Here is a 15,485-nt window from a genome sequence, read left to right as displayed (position 1 = left end):
CTTCTTTGGAGTTATCTTGGGTTACATTTCACCTAAAGCTTTCCCTAAGGATTGTTGCTATTTATCATTCTTATAAATCACCCAAGTTCTTCATTTATCCTTCGGGTGAAATAAGTTTCTCGTCTCCTTGTTCATCTCAATCCAATCTATTGATTTCGTTAGTGTCTGGTCTTCAACTCATAATTTGGGGATGTTTTCCTTAAGATCATTGGAAATCATATCTTTTGTTGTTGGTTTTCCAACAACTCTGTTCGACCCTTCTCCTAAAGATGTTTCTTCAAGCTCATTTGTGGCAGAAATTGTCATTTTCTTCTCCATCCCTTTATCCCAACAATCTAGCTTCTATTCGTTTGTTTAGGAAGCTTTGTGATGTTGCTCTCTTCACTCATCATCTCGGATTGTGAAGATCTTGTTCTTTCCTTTGCTTATCCATTTAACCGGAGTGTCATGCCCTATTTTCAAGTTCTTCCCATTTTATCAACTTTTCCCCCCTTCTCAACCGGAGTGCCGTCTGAAATCGTTCTCACCCATTGTGCCATTTTTCATTAGTTCCGGAGGCAGTGCGTTGTTGATTTCATCAAGTATCCTCTCGTCTTGTCAAGTTCTTGTTAATTCCTTCCATTTTCAGTCAGAGTGCTGTCCAAATTATATCATTCTATTTCCTTCTCTATCTTGTTTTAACCGGAGTGTTGTGGCTATTATTCCTCTTCTAACCGGACTCTCATCCAAGTGCTTTCATGTTGCCAAGCTCATATTCCTTACCTTCCATTTCCAACCGGAGTGTTGTCGTAATTGATCCTTATCGTTCCTTGTGCATCTCGTTCTACCAGAGTGTTTTCGAATTTGACCTTTATTGTTCCTTGTTCCTTTGTTCTAACGGAGTGTTTTTCAACTTTGTTCATCTCCGTTGTTTTCTTTTCTCAAATGGTTCAACCTCCCAAGGTTCATGGTTTCACTCGTTTGTCAAAGAAGCAAATTAGTTTTTACCTCTCGTCTTCCTCTTCCGTTTTCCCTCCGGTGCCATCCTAGATCTCGGGACGAGATCCTTTCGTAGTGGTGGAGTGTTGTGACGCCCCAAGACCGATGCTCGAGAAGACTTCCATAGGTTCCGGGTTTCCCCGTGTGTTTATTTTTGCTTGCTCCTTTTATTTTTGCATTGCTTCATGTCATCATGTCATCATGTCATAAATCTTTTGCATCTCAACTAAATAATTTGTGTGGGTCTTCGATCCATTTAAATCGAGGGAAGAGTGACTCCTCTTTATAATATTATCCTCCTGATATTTAGGGAGCTATTTTAAATATTCCATTAATTTGGAATCATCATAACACACATGCAAATTAATTCCCATGTCTATTTCCTCTTCGAGTTTGACCTTCAAACCTTGCCAATATCTCTCATCTCTTTTATCGAGGCTCCTCCAAAAACCTCAACATTTTTGGACACTTCTAAAACCAAGCCCTAGTTCAAACTCATTTGAATTAAATTTAAATGAGTTTGAATTAAACTCTTCTATTTCGCGTGAAACTTCTTTTCTTGAACTAAGTATAATTCTTAGACTCAGAAGGAGAAGTTTTGTCATTTTCTAAAACCCCCCTAGCTATTTATTTCCTTCCTTTTTCCTTCTGTCTACTTTTCTGCAAATGGGAAATAGGAAAGGTTGGCCTTTTTGCTCCGAAGCGGCAACTGGCTGGCCCATCTGCAGGCCCAGCCGAACCCCCTCCAAATCCCTCTCTAAGGCCCTGGTCTTTTGCCTCTCCACTGGGCCGGCCCAAGGCCAAAGCCCAGCCGAACCATTTCTAACCCTAGCCGCAGGAGAGGCCTATGCTCGATCCCCTCTTCGTTCCTCCTCCCGCCGCCTCCTCACCCTCTCGCTCGATCCCATCCTCCCCGACGCCCTCTCCTACCTCTCGCGCCCTGCTTTGCCCCGCCACGAACGCACAGAAGACCTCACAGCTTCCTCACCCAGTCTTCGTCGTCCGCTCGAGAGGAGCTCGCGCCTGCCGACGTCGGAGCTCCTACGGCCATGGCGCCCGCGCTGGCGACCCTGTAGGTCGCTGCCCTGCTCCCTCATCCCGTGCCACCCCCGTCCGGATCCGTCAGGCCCTGCCATGGCTGCGCCTCCCTGCTGCCGAAGCCTCGCCGCCAAGTCCCGCCCGCGCCCTCGGGACTCGCCGGACCCCTTCCTCTACTCCAAGTCCGCCGGCCACAGGTGCCACTGCCGGTTGCCGCCCCATCACCATATGTTCCTCATCCACCTCCGTCCCATGGCGCTGCAGCCCCCGTCGTTTCCCTGCATCTCTTTTGCGCCAGGGACTCGAGCCCTCCACCGCGCGTTGCCGCCTTGCTGCCTTCCCCGCCATCGGCTTGCTACCTTCGCCGGACCTCCTCCGCCTCCAAGGTCGCCGCTGCTCTGGCTGCAACCACCTCCGGTATTCAACCCCGACGCCCGACCCGGCCATCTTCGGTTGCTGCTCGCTGGCCTCATTGCTCCTCTTGTCACTATCAAGACGCGGCAACCAGGGAAGCCCAAGGCTGCCTTCGTGGTTTTCGCCAAGTTCGTCCACCGCCAAACGAGTCGGAGATCCATCGATGCCTCTCCTTGTTCGAACCTGACAAGTACCACTGGTTACGCCAAGTTCGACTATGCGGGTTCGCCAAGTACTCCACCGGCAAGACCGACGCCCGAACGACTTCATACCAAAACGACAAGTTCCTCTCCGAGCTGTGTATGCCTACCGTCGCAAGAACGGGACCGGAAAGTCCGAAGACCCCAAGTACCACGACACCGATGACATGAACATATACGGAATGTGTACGACTACACGGCGTTGCGCCAAGTACCCCGATGGCCGGAGCCCTAGGATCCGTCAAGCTCGTCTACGTACCGAGAACAACTACCGTCTCCGAAGAACCGTGTAACAGAACCGTCAAGTGCGACTATGACCCGTGTACGACTACGCGGAACTCCTCGGACGCCAAGTTCAATGATGCATCAAGTTCCTCGCCATGACCCTGAACATCTACGGAAACTCGTGCTACGATAAACATGTACCACTACCGTCGTCAAGATCGGGAGAACCTCTACCGTCGACCCTAGAGCATGCGACAACGACTACTTCCACTACAAACGTCCCGAGAACTTCTACTTCCCCTACACCACATCGAACTCGAACCCCTCCGATAACGCACGCTTCGAAGGTATAACCCCGATACGACCGCCCGTGAACGAATGAATGTGTGATGTATGAGATGCTCGTGCTTGCTCTATGCTCGAATTGTCGGTGCACGTTGCCCCTATTTTGCCTTGTCACCATCATCGACTTATGGGACACCCGGTATCCGGGAGTGCCCCACCATCTTTTGCACGCATCCGCACACTTCTCCTTTGCATCGGTTTCTCAATGGAGTTACCAGAACAGGAACGTTGCCTCTTCATGATATGCTCTTGTTAACATTTTCTTAAAACCTACATAAAACTTGCACATGTCATTCGCATCATAATAACAACATTTAAAATGTTTAAAATTGTTGTTGCACCAAATTGATAAATGCATATGGGGATTTACCGGATTTGTTGTTGGTTATATACGGCCTCATTTAAATTGTTAGATGGTATAGTTTTGTTATGCTCCACCTCTTGCCATGTTAAGAACATTTAATATAGTTGGGTACATAAACAAGAGAGAACTAAATAATTGACGTGGTGTTTTGTTAATATGCGACGGAGTTGCATATTGAGCTCCATTTAATTTGTAGTATTGTTTGTGCACTTTGCCATACCATGCCTAATTAAACCGGACATGCATCATACTTGGTTGTGCATCATGCCATGATTATGTGATGGTTGTTTACTATGTTGTTTTCTCCTTTCCGGTGTTGCTTCTTCGGGTTAGTTCCGATAACGTCGCGTTTGTGAGGATCCGTTCGTCTACGTCCGTTTGTCTTCTTCATGGACTCGTTCTTCTTCCTCGCGGGATCTCAGGCAAGATGACCATACCCTCGAAATCACTTCTATCTTTGCTTGCTAGTTGCTCGCTCTTTTGCTATGCCTACGCTCCGATACCTACCACTTGCTATATCATGCCTCCCATATTTCCATGTCAAGCCTCTAACCAACCTTGTCCTAGAAAACCATTATTTGGCTATGTTACCGCTTTGCTCATCCCCTCTTATAGCGTTGCTAGTTGCAGGTGAAGATTGGAGTTTGGTTCCATGTTGGAACATGGATATTTGTTGGGATATCACAATATCTCTTATTTACTCTAATGCACCTATATACTTGGTAAAGGGTGGAAGGCTCGGCCTTATGCCTGGTGTTTTGTTCCACTCTTGCTGCCCTAGTTTCCGTCATACCGGTGTTATGTTCCTTGATTTTGCGTTCCTTACACGGTTGGGTTATAATGGGAACCCCTTGACAGTTCGCCTTGAATAAAACTCCTCCAGCAAGGCCCAACCTTAGTTTTACCATTCACCACCTAGCCTCTTTTTCCCTTGGGTTCTGCAGACTCAAGGGTCATCTTTATTTTAACCCCCGGGCCAGTGCTTCTCTAAGTGTTGGTCCAACCTGAGCGATGTCCGGGGCTACCAGGGGCAACTCTGGGCTGGCCTACCCAATGTCTGGCTCATCCGGTGTGCCCTGAGAACGAGATATGTGCAGCTCCTATCGGTATTGTCGGCCCATCTGGGTGGTCTTGCTGGTCTTGTTTTACCATTGTCGCAGTGTCTTGTAACCGGGATTCCGAGTCTGATCGGGTTGTCTTGGGAGAAGGAATATCCTTCGTTGACCGCGAGAGCTTGTGATGGGCTAAGTTGGGACACCCCTACAGGGTTTTGAACTTTCGAAAGCCGTGCCTGCGGTTATGGGCAGATGGGAATTTGTTAATGTCTGGTTGTAGAAAACCTGAAACTTATCTTAATTAAAATGCATCAACCGCGTGTGTAGCCGTGATGGTCTCTTTCCGGCGGAGTCCGGGAAGTGAACACGGTGTTGGAGTTATGCTTGAACGTAAGTAGTCTAGGATCACTTCTTGATCATAGATTCTCGAACGTGCTTTTCCTTCTCTTCTCGCTCTCATTTGCATAAGTTAGCCACCATATATGCTAGTGCTTGCTGCAGCTCCACCTCATACCTTTTCCCTACCCATAAGCTTAAATAGTCTTAATCACGAGGGTGTGAGATTGCTGAGTCCCCGTGACTCACAGATACTTCCAAAACCTTGTGTGTATCTGTTTGATGTAATGTTATATTCATGTATTGTGTGAGGTGGCGATTGTAAGTCAACTATGTATCTCTTTCCCTTATGTATTACATGTGTTGTGTGAAGATTACCTCACTTGCGACATTGCTTTCACTACGGTTATGCCTCTAAGTCGTGCTTCGGCACGTGGGAGATATAGCCGCATCGAGGGCGTTACATGGACCCCATCAATTCCCCTGTCAATGATGAAGCTGCTATGAACATGCTCTGACTGGAATCTCGCCTTGCGGGTGTCACAGACTACCTCGCCCGCCTGAAACTTGTGGTGTTGCGAATCAACATGGAGCTCTAGCCGAAGGGGACGCTCCAAAACGATCTCGAGTCTTTGATGACTCGGCTTAATGAGATCCCTGGTCGAGTGCAGGAATGGAAGAAGTCGTCTGCTCGATGTGGTGCTGACATAGCTCTGTCGCTAGTTTGAGTCCATTGCAAGGGGGCCAAGGAGGAAAAGCTAGCAGCGATCAAGGTTGCCAACACCAGGAGACATGACTTCCAAACTTTCATGGAGACCTTTATTGCTGCCGCCACTTGAATTGTAGATGGAATCGACCTGGATGAGTTCGTCGAGCCTGCCAGTCCTCCTCTCGCGGAGTGAACAAACTTTCATAATCCAATTAAATTTTCCTCGGTATGCTGAGTGGTTTTGTAACCGTTAAATTCTTTTGGGCCTGATGCCCGAGTACTTTAAACTGTGGTTTGGAACCTCGCAGGTTTTATCTGAACTTGGTTGTTTATTAATCTCTTAGCTCTGAGTGGAATTCGATTCTTTAGTCTGAATTGCTACTGACTTTGTGGTGCAGCTCAGTCGAGTGGGTCATAGACAAGGGCATTCGGTGCCATCCATGACCTGCTCCTTGTCATCTTTGCAGATAAGGATAGAGCGGACATTGTATTTGTGCCGCAGCTCCAAGGATAAGGTCACGGTCGACCTGCACCTCGTCGTCCGTGCGGATAAGGATGGAGCAAACGTTGTATTTGTGTCGTAGCTCCGAGGATAAGGTTGTGGTCGACCTGCACCTAGTCGTCCTTGCGGGTAAGGATGGAGCGGGTGTTGTACTTGTGTCGCAGCTCCGAGGAAAAGGTCGTGGTCGACCTGCACCTCGTCGTCCTTGCGGATAAGGATAGAGCGTGTTTGAAACTTAGGAGAGTACGAGACTGCGGCTAAGTCCCCGAGTGGGAGGATTGCTCTCCACTCGGTGAACGAAATATGCCCTAGAGGCAATAATAAAGTTGTTACTTATCTTTTCTTATATCATGATAAATGTTTATTATTCATGCTAGAATTGTATTAACCGAAAACTTAGTCCATGTGTGAATACATAGACAAACAAAGTTTCACTAGTTTGCCTCTACTTGACTAGCTCGTTTAATCAATGATGGTTATCTTTCCTAACCATAGACATGAGTTGTCATTTGATTAATGGGATCACATCATTAGAGAATGATGTGATTGACTTGACCCATCCGTTAGCTTAGCACGATGATCATTTAGTTTGTTGCTATTGCTTTCTCCATATCTATACATGTTCCTATGACTATGAGATCATGCAACTCCCGAATACCGGAAGAACACTTTGTGTGCTACCAAACGTCACAACGTAACTGGGTGATTATAAAGGTGCTCTACATGTGTCTCTGATGGTGTTTGTTGAGTTGGCATGGATCAAGATTAGGATTTGTCACTCCGATTGTCGGAGAGGTATCTTTGGGCCCTCTCGGTAATGTACATCACAATAAGCCTTGCAAGTAATGTAGCTAATGATTTAGTTACGGGATGTAGCATTACGGAACCAGTAAAGAGACTTGCCAGTAACGAGATTGAACTAGGTATTGAGATACCGACGATCGAATCTCGGGCAAGTAACATACCGATGACCAAGGGAACAACGTATACCGTTATGCGGTATGACCGATAAAGATCTTCGTAGAATATGTAGGATCCAATATGATCATCCAGGTTCTGCTATTGGTTATTGACCGGAGACATGTATCGGTCATGTCTACATAGTTCTCGAACCCGTAGGGTCCGAACGCTTAACGTTCGGTGACAATCGGCATTACGAGTTTATGTGTTTTGATGTACCAAAGGTAGTTCGGAGTCCCAGATTTGATGACGAACATGACGAGGAGTCTCTAAATGGTCGAGACATAAAGATCGATATATTGGAAGCCTATGTTTGGACATCGTAATGGTTCCGAGTGGTTCGGGCATTTTTCTGGAGTACCGGGAGGTTACCGGAACCCCCGGGGAGTATATGGGCCTTATTGGGCCTTAGTAGAATAGAGGAGAGGGAAGGGAAAAGAGGGAGGCGCGCCCCAAGCCCAATCCGAATTGGGAAGGGGGCCGGCCCCCCTTTCCTTCCTCCCTCTCTCCTCCTTCCTTCCTCTCCTACTCCTACTTGGAAGGGGGGAGGGATCCTACTCCCGGAGAGAGTAGGACTCCCCTAGGGCACGCCATAGAGAGGGCTGGCCCTCCCCTTCCTCCACTCCTTTATATACGGGGGTGGGGCACCCCATAGGCACACAAGTTGATCATTGATCTTTTAGCCGTGTGCGGTGCCCCCCACACCATAATCCACCTCGGTTATATCGTAGCGGTGCTTAGGCGAAGCCCTGTTCCGGTAGCATCATCATCACCGTCATCACTCCGTCGTGCTGACGCAACTCTCCCTCGAAGCTCTACTGGACCATGAGTTCGCGGGACATCACCGAGATGAACGTGAGTAGATCGCGGAGGTGCCGTACCTTCGGTGCTAGATCAGTCGATCGTGAAGACGTACGACTACATCAACCGCGTCGTCATAACGCTTCCGCTTACGGTCTACAAGGGTACGTAGACGATACTCTCCCCTCTCGTTGCTATGCATCACCATGATCTTGTGTGTGCGTAGGAAACTTTTGAAATTACTACGTTCCCCAACAGTGGCATCCGAGCCAGGTTTATGCGTAGATGCTATATGCACGAGTAGAACACAAAGGAGTTGTGGGCGTGGGTATATACATATTGCTTGCCGTCACTAGTTGATTCTTGATTCAGCGGCATTGTTGGATGAAGCGGCCCAGACTGACATTACGCGCACGCTTACGCGAGACTGGTTCTACCGACGTGCTTCGCACACAGATGGCTAGTGGGTGTCTGTTTCTCCAGCTTTAGTTGAATCGGATTCGATGAACAGGGTTCTTTCTGAAGATCAAAAAGAAATCACTATACCGCGTTGTGGTTTTTGATGCGTAGGTAAGAACGATTCTTGCTCAGCCCGTAGCAGCCACGTAAAACTTGCAACAACAATGTAGATGCCGTTTAACTTGTTTTTGCAGGGCATGTTGTGATGTGATATGGTCAAGACATGATGCTAAGTTTTATTGTATGAGATGATCATGTTTTGTAACATAGTTATCGACGACTGACAGGAGCCATATGGTTGTCGCTTTATTGTATGAAATGCAATCGCCATATAATTGCTTTACTTTATCACTAAGCGGTAGCGATAGTCGTAGAGGCAATAGTTGGCGAGACGACAATGATAATTCGATGGAGATCAAGGTGTCAAGCCGGCGACAATGGTGACCATGACGGTGCTTTGGAGATGGAGATCAAAGGCACAAGATGATGATGGCCATATCATATCACTTATATTGATTGCATGTGATGTTTATCCTTTATGCATCTTATTTTGCTTAGTTCGGCGGTAGCATTATAAGATGATCTCTCACTAAATTTCAAGGTATAAGTGTTCTCCCTGAGGATATGCACCATTGCTATAGTTCGTCGTGCCGAGACACCACGTGATGATCGGGTGTGATAAGCTCTACGTTCACATACAACGGGTGCAAGCCAGTTTTGCACACGCAGAATACTCGGGCTAAACTTGATGAGCCTAGCATATGCAAATATGGCCTCGGAACACTGGAGACGAAAGGTCGAGCGTGAATCATATAGTAGATATGATCAACATAGTGATGTTCACCATTGAAAACTACTCCATCTCACGTGATGATCGGACATGGTTTAGTTGATATGGATCACGTGATCACTTAGATGATTAGAGAGATGTCTATCTAAGTGGGAGTTCTTAAGTAATTTGATTAATTGAACTTTAATTTATCATGAACTTAGTACCTGATAGTATTTTGCATGTCTATGTTGTTGTAGATAGATGGCCCGTGCTATTGTTCCGTTGATTTTTAATGCGTTCCTAGAGAAAGCTAAGTTGAAAGATGATGGTAGCAATTACACAGACTGGGTCCGTAACTTGAGGATTATCCTCATTGCTACACAGAAGAATTACGTCCTAGAAGCACCGCTAGGTGACAAACCCGCTGCAGGAGCAACACCAGATGTTATGAACACATGGCAGAGCAAAGCTGATGACTAATCAATAGTTCAGTGTGCCATGATTTACGGCTTAGAACCGGGACTTCAACGACGTTTTGAACTTCATGGATCATATGAGATGTTCCAGGAGTTGAAGTTAATATTTCGAGCAAATGCCCGGATTGAGAGATATGAAGTCTCCAATAAGTTCTACGGCTGCAAGATGGAGGAGAATAGTTCTGTTAGTGAACATGTACTCAGAATGTCTGGGTACCACAACCACTTGACTCAACTGGGAGTTAATCTTCTTGATGATAGTGTCATCGACATAGTTCTTCAATCACTGCCACCAAGCTACAAGAGCTTCGTGATGAACTATAATATGCAAGGGATGGATAAGATGATTCCCGAGCTCTTCGTAATGCTAAAGGCTGCGGAGGTAGAAATCAAGAAGGAACATCAAGTGTTGATGGTCAACAAGACCACCAGTTTCAAGAAAAAGGGTAAAGGGAAGAAGGGGAACTTCAAGAAGAATAGCAAGCCAGTTGCTGCTCAAGTGAAGAAACCCAAGTCTGCACCTAAGTCTGAGACTGAGTGTTTCTACTGCAAAGGAACTGATCACTGGAAGCGGAACAGCCCCAAGTATTTGGCGGAGAAGAAGGATGGCAAAGTGAAAGGTATATTTGATATACATGTTATTGATGTGTACCTTACTAATGCTCGCAGTAGTGCCTGGGTATTTGATACTGGTTCATTTGCACACATTTGCAACTCGAAACAGGGGCTATGAATTAAGCGAAGATTGACTAACGACGAGGTGACGATGCGCGTGGGAAATGTTTCCAAAGTCGATGTGATCGCCGTTGGCACGCTACCTCTACATCTACCTCCGGGATTAGTATTAGACCTAAATAATTGTTATTTGGTGCCAGCGTTGAGCATGAACATTATATCTGGATCTTGTTTGATGCGAGACGGTTATTCATTTAAATCAGAGAATAATGGTTGTTCTATTTACATGAGTAATATCTTTTATGGTCATGCACCCCTGATGAGTAGTCTATTTTTACTAAATCTTGATAGTAGTGATACACATGCTCATAGTATTGAAGCCAAAAGATGCAGAGTTGATAACGATAGTGCAACTTATTTATGGCACTGCCGTTTAGGTCATATTGGTGTAAAGCGCATGAAGAAACTCCATTCTCATGGACTTCTGGAATCACTTGATCATGAATCACTTGGTACTTGCGAACCATGCCTCATGGGCAAGATGACTAAAACTCCGTTCTCCGAAACGCGAGAAACAGAGTTATTGGAAATCATACATACTAATGTGTGTGGTCCAACAAACATTGAAGCTCGCGATGGATATCGTTATTTTCTCACCTTCACAGATGATTTGAGCAGATATGGGTATATATCTACTTAATGAAACATAAGTCTGAAACATTTGAAAAGTTCAAAGAATTTCAGAGTGAAGTGGAAAATCATCGTAACAAGAAAATCAAGTTTCTACGATCTGATCATGGAGGAGAATATTTGAGTTATGAGTTTGGACTTCATTTGAACAATGCGGAATAGTTTCGCAACTCACACCACCTGGAACACCACAGCGTAATGGTGTGTCCGAACGTCATAATCGTACTTTACTAGATATGGTGCGATCTATGATGTCTCTCACTGATTTACCGCTATTGTTTTGGGGTTACGCTTTAGAGACAGCTGCATTCACGTTAAATAGGGCACCATCTAAATCCGTTGAGATGACACCGTATGAACTATGGTTTGGCAAGAAACCCAAGTTGTCGTTTCTTAAAGTTTGGGGCTGTGATGCTTATGTGAAAAAGTTTCAACCTGATAAGCTCGAACCCAAGTAGGAGAAATGTGTCTTCATAGGATACCCAAAGGAGACTATTGGCTGCACCTTCTATCACAGATCCGAAGGCAAGATATTCGTTGCTAAGAATGGTCCTTTCTAGAGAAGGAGTTTCTCTCGAAAGAAGTGAGTGGGAGGAAAGTACAACTTGACGAGGTAAATGTACCTTCTCCCTTATTAGAAAGTAGTTCATCACTAAAATCAGTTCGAGTGATTCCTACACCAGTAAGTGAGGAAGCTAATGATGATGACCATGAAACTTCCGATCAAGTTACTACCGAACCTCGTAGGTCAACCAGAGTAAGATCTGCACCAGAGTGGTACAGTAATCTTGTTTTGGAAGTCAAGTTAATTGACCATGACGAACCTACAAACTATGAGGAAGCGATGATGAACCCAGATTTCGCAAAATGGCTTGAAGCCATGAAATTTGAGATGGGGTCCATGTATGAGATCAAAGTATGGACTTTGATTGACTTGCCCGATGATAGGTAGGCCATAGAGAATAAATGGATCTTCATGAAGAAGACTGACGCTGACGGTAATGTTACTATCTACAAAGCTCGACTTGTTGCGAAAGGTTTTCGACAAGTTCAAGGAGTTGACTATGATGAGACCTTCTCACCCGTAGCGATGCTTAAGTCCGTCCGAATCATGTTAGCAATTGCCGCATTTTATGATTATGAAATTTGGCAAATGGATGTCAAAACTGCATTCCTTAATGGATATCTTAAAGAGGAGTTGTATATGATGCAACCAGAAGGTTTTGTCAATCCAAAAGGTGCTAACAAAGTGTGCAAGCTCCAGCGATCCATTTATGGACTGGTGCAAGCCTCTCGGAGTTGGAATATATGCTTTGATAGTGTGATAAAAGCATAAGGTTTTATACATACTTTTGGAGAAGCATGTATTTACAAGAAAGTGAGTGGGAGCTCCGTAGCATTTCTGATATTATATGTAGATGACATATTGTTAAACAAAAATGATACTGAATTTCTAGCATAAAAGGATACTTGAATAAGAATTTTTCAATGAAAGACCTCTGTGAAGCTGCTTATATATTGGGCATCAAGATCTATAGAGATAGATCAAGACACTCAATTGGACTTTCACAAAGCACATACCTTGATAAAGTTTTGAAGAAGTTTAAAATGGATCAGGCAAAGAAAGGGTTCTTGCCTGTATTACAAGGTGTGAAGTTGAGTCAGACTCAATGCCCGACCACTGCAAAAGATAGAGAGAAAATGAAAGGTGTTCCCTATGCTTCAGCCATAGGCTCTATGATGTATGCAATGCTGTGTACCAGACCTGATGTGTGCCTTGCCATCAGTTTAGTAGTGAGGTACCAAAGTAATCCATGAGTGGATCACTGGACAGCGGTCAAGAACATCCTGAAATACCTGAAAAGGACTAACGATATGTTTCTCGTATATGGAGGTGACAAAGAGCTCGTTGTAAACGGTTACGTTGATGCAAGCTTTGACACTGATCCGGATGACTCTAAGTCACAGACCGGATACATGTTTTTATTAAATGGAGGAGCTGTCAGTTGGTGCAGTTCCAAGAAGAGCGTCGCGGCGGGATCTACGTGTGAAGTGGAATACATAGCTGCTTCAGAAGCAGCAAATGAAGGAGTCTGGATGAAGGAGTTCATATCCGATCTAGGTGTCATACCTAGTGCATCAGGTCCAATGAAAATCTTTTGTGACAATACTGGAGAAATTGACTTGGCAAAGGAATCCAGATTTCACAAGAGAACCAAGCACATCAAGAGACGCTTCAATTCCATTCGCGATCAAGTCAAGAAGGGAGACATAGAGATTTGCAATATACATACGGATCTGCATGTTACGGACCCATTGACTAAGTCTCTCTCACGAGCAAAACATGATCAGCACCAAGACACCATGGGTGTTAGAATCATTACAATGTAATCTAGATTATTGACACTAGTTCAAGTGGGAGACTGAAGGAAATATGCCCTAGAGGCAATAATAAGGTTGTTATTTATATGTTCTTATATCATGATAAATGTTTATTATTCATGCTAGAATTGTATTAAACAGAAACTTAGTACATGTGTGAATACATAGACAAACAAAGTGTCACTAGTCTTCCTCTACTTGACTAGCTCGTTGAATCAATGATGGTTATGTTTCTTAACGATCGACATGAGTTGTCATTTGATTAACGGGATCACATCATTAGAGAACTTTATGATTGACTTGACCCATCCGTTAGCTTAGCACGATGATCGTTTAGTTTGTTGCTATTGCTTTCTCCATAACTATATATGTTCCTATGACTATGAGATCATGCAACTCCTGAATACCGGAGGAACACTTTGTGTGCTACCAAACATCACAATGTAACTGGGTTATTATAAAGGTGCTCTACAGGTGTCTCCGATGGTGTTTGTTGAGTTGGCATGGATCAAAATTAGGATTTGTCACTCCGATTGTTGGAAAGGTATCTCTTGGCCCTCACGGTAACGTACATCACAATAAGCCTTGCAAGCAATGTAGCTAATGAGCTAGTTATGGTATGTAGCATTACGGAACGAGTAGAGAGACTTGCCGGTTACGAGATTGAACTAGGTATTGAGATACCGAGGATCGAATCTTGGGCAAGTAACATACCGATGACAAAGGGAACAACGTATACCGTTATGCGGTTTGACCGATAAAGATCTTCGTAGAATATGTAGGAGCCAATATGAGCATCCAGGTTCCGCTATTGGTTATTGACCGGAGACATGTCTCGGTCATGTCTACATAGTTCTCGAACCCGTAGGGTCCGCATGCTTAACATTCGGTCACGATTGGTATTATGATTTTATGTGTTTTGATGTACCAAAGGTAGTTCGGAGTCCTAGATTTGATCACGGACATGACGAGGAGTCTTGAAATGGTCGAGACGTAAAAATCGCTATATTGGAAGCCTATGTTTGGACATCCGAATGGTTCCGAGTGGTTTGGGCATTTTTCCGGAGTACCGGGAGGTTACCCCCTGCGGAGTATATGGGCCTTATTGGGCCTTAGTGGAATAGAGGAGAGGGAAGGGAAAAGAGGGAGGCGTGCCCCCATGCCCAATCCGAATTGGGAAGGGGGCCGGCCACCCTTTCCTTCCTCCCTGTCTCCTCCTTCCTTCCTCTCCTACTCCTACTTGGAAGGGGGGAATCCTACTCCCAGAGGGAGTAGGAATCCCCTAGGGTGCGCCATAGAGTGGGCCGGCCCTCCCCTCCTCCACTCCTTTATATACGGGGGAGGGGGGCACCCCATAGACACACAAGTTGATCATTGATCTTTTAGCCGTGTGCGGTGCCCCCCTCCACCACAATCCACCTCGGTTATATCGTAGCGGTGCTTAGGCGAAGTCCTGTTCCGGTAGCATCATCATCACCGTCATCATGTTGTCGTGCTGATGAAACTCTCCCTCGAAGCTCTACTGGTTCGTGAGTTCGCAGAACGTCACCGAGCTGAACGTGTGCAGATCGCGGAGGTGCCGTACCTTCGGTGCTACATCGGTCGATCGTGAAGACGTACGACTACATCAATCGCGTTGTCATAATGCTTTTGCTTACGGTCTACAAGGGTACGTAGACGATACTCTCGCCTCTCATTGCTATGCATCACCATGATCTTGTGTGTGCGAAGGAAATTTTTGAAATTACTATGTTCCCCAACACTCGATATGGTTTTCAAAACTTAGGCGAGTACTGGACTGCAGCTAAGCTCCCAAGTGGGAGGTTTGCTCTCCACTCGGTAGGATTCTTTGAAACTTAGGCAAGTATTGGACTGCAGCTAAGCCCCCGAGTGGGAGGAATGCTCTCCACTCAGTAGGATTTTTTGAAACTTAGGCGAGTACTGGACTGCAGCTAAGCCCCCGAGTGGGAGGTTTTCTCTCCACTCGGTAGGATTTTTTGAAACTTAGGTGAGTACTGGACTGCAGCTAAGCCCCCGAGTGGGAGGAATGCTCTCCACTCGGTAGGATTTTTTGAAACTTAGTCGAGTACTGGACTGCAGCTAA

The sequence above is a fragment of the Triticum urartu genome, chromosome 6A, assembly GCF_056163025.1.
Source record: "Triticum urartu cultivar PI428250 chromosome 6A, HENAU_Tu73, whole genome shotgun sequence".
NCBI classification, from domain to species: domain Eukaryota; kingdom Viridiplantae; phylum Streptophyta; class Magnoliopsida; order Poales; family Poaceae; genus Triticum; species Triticum urartu.
Note: the sequence above shows the minus strand (reverse complement) of the source record.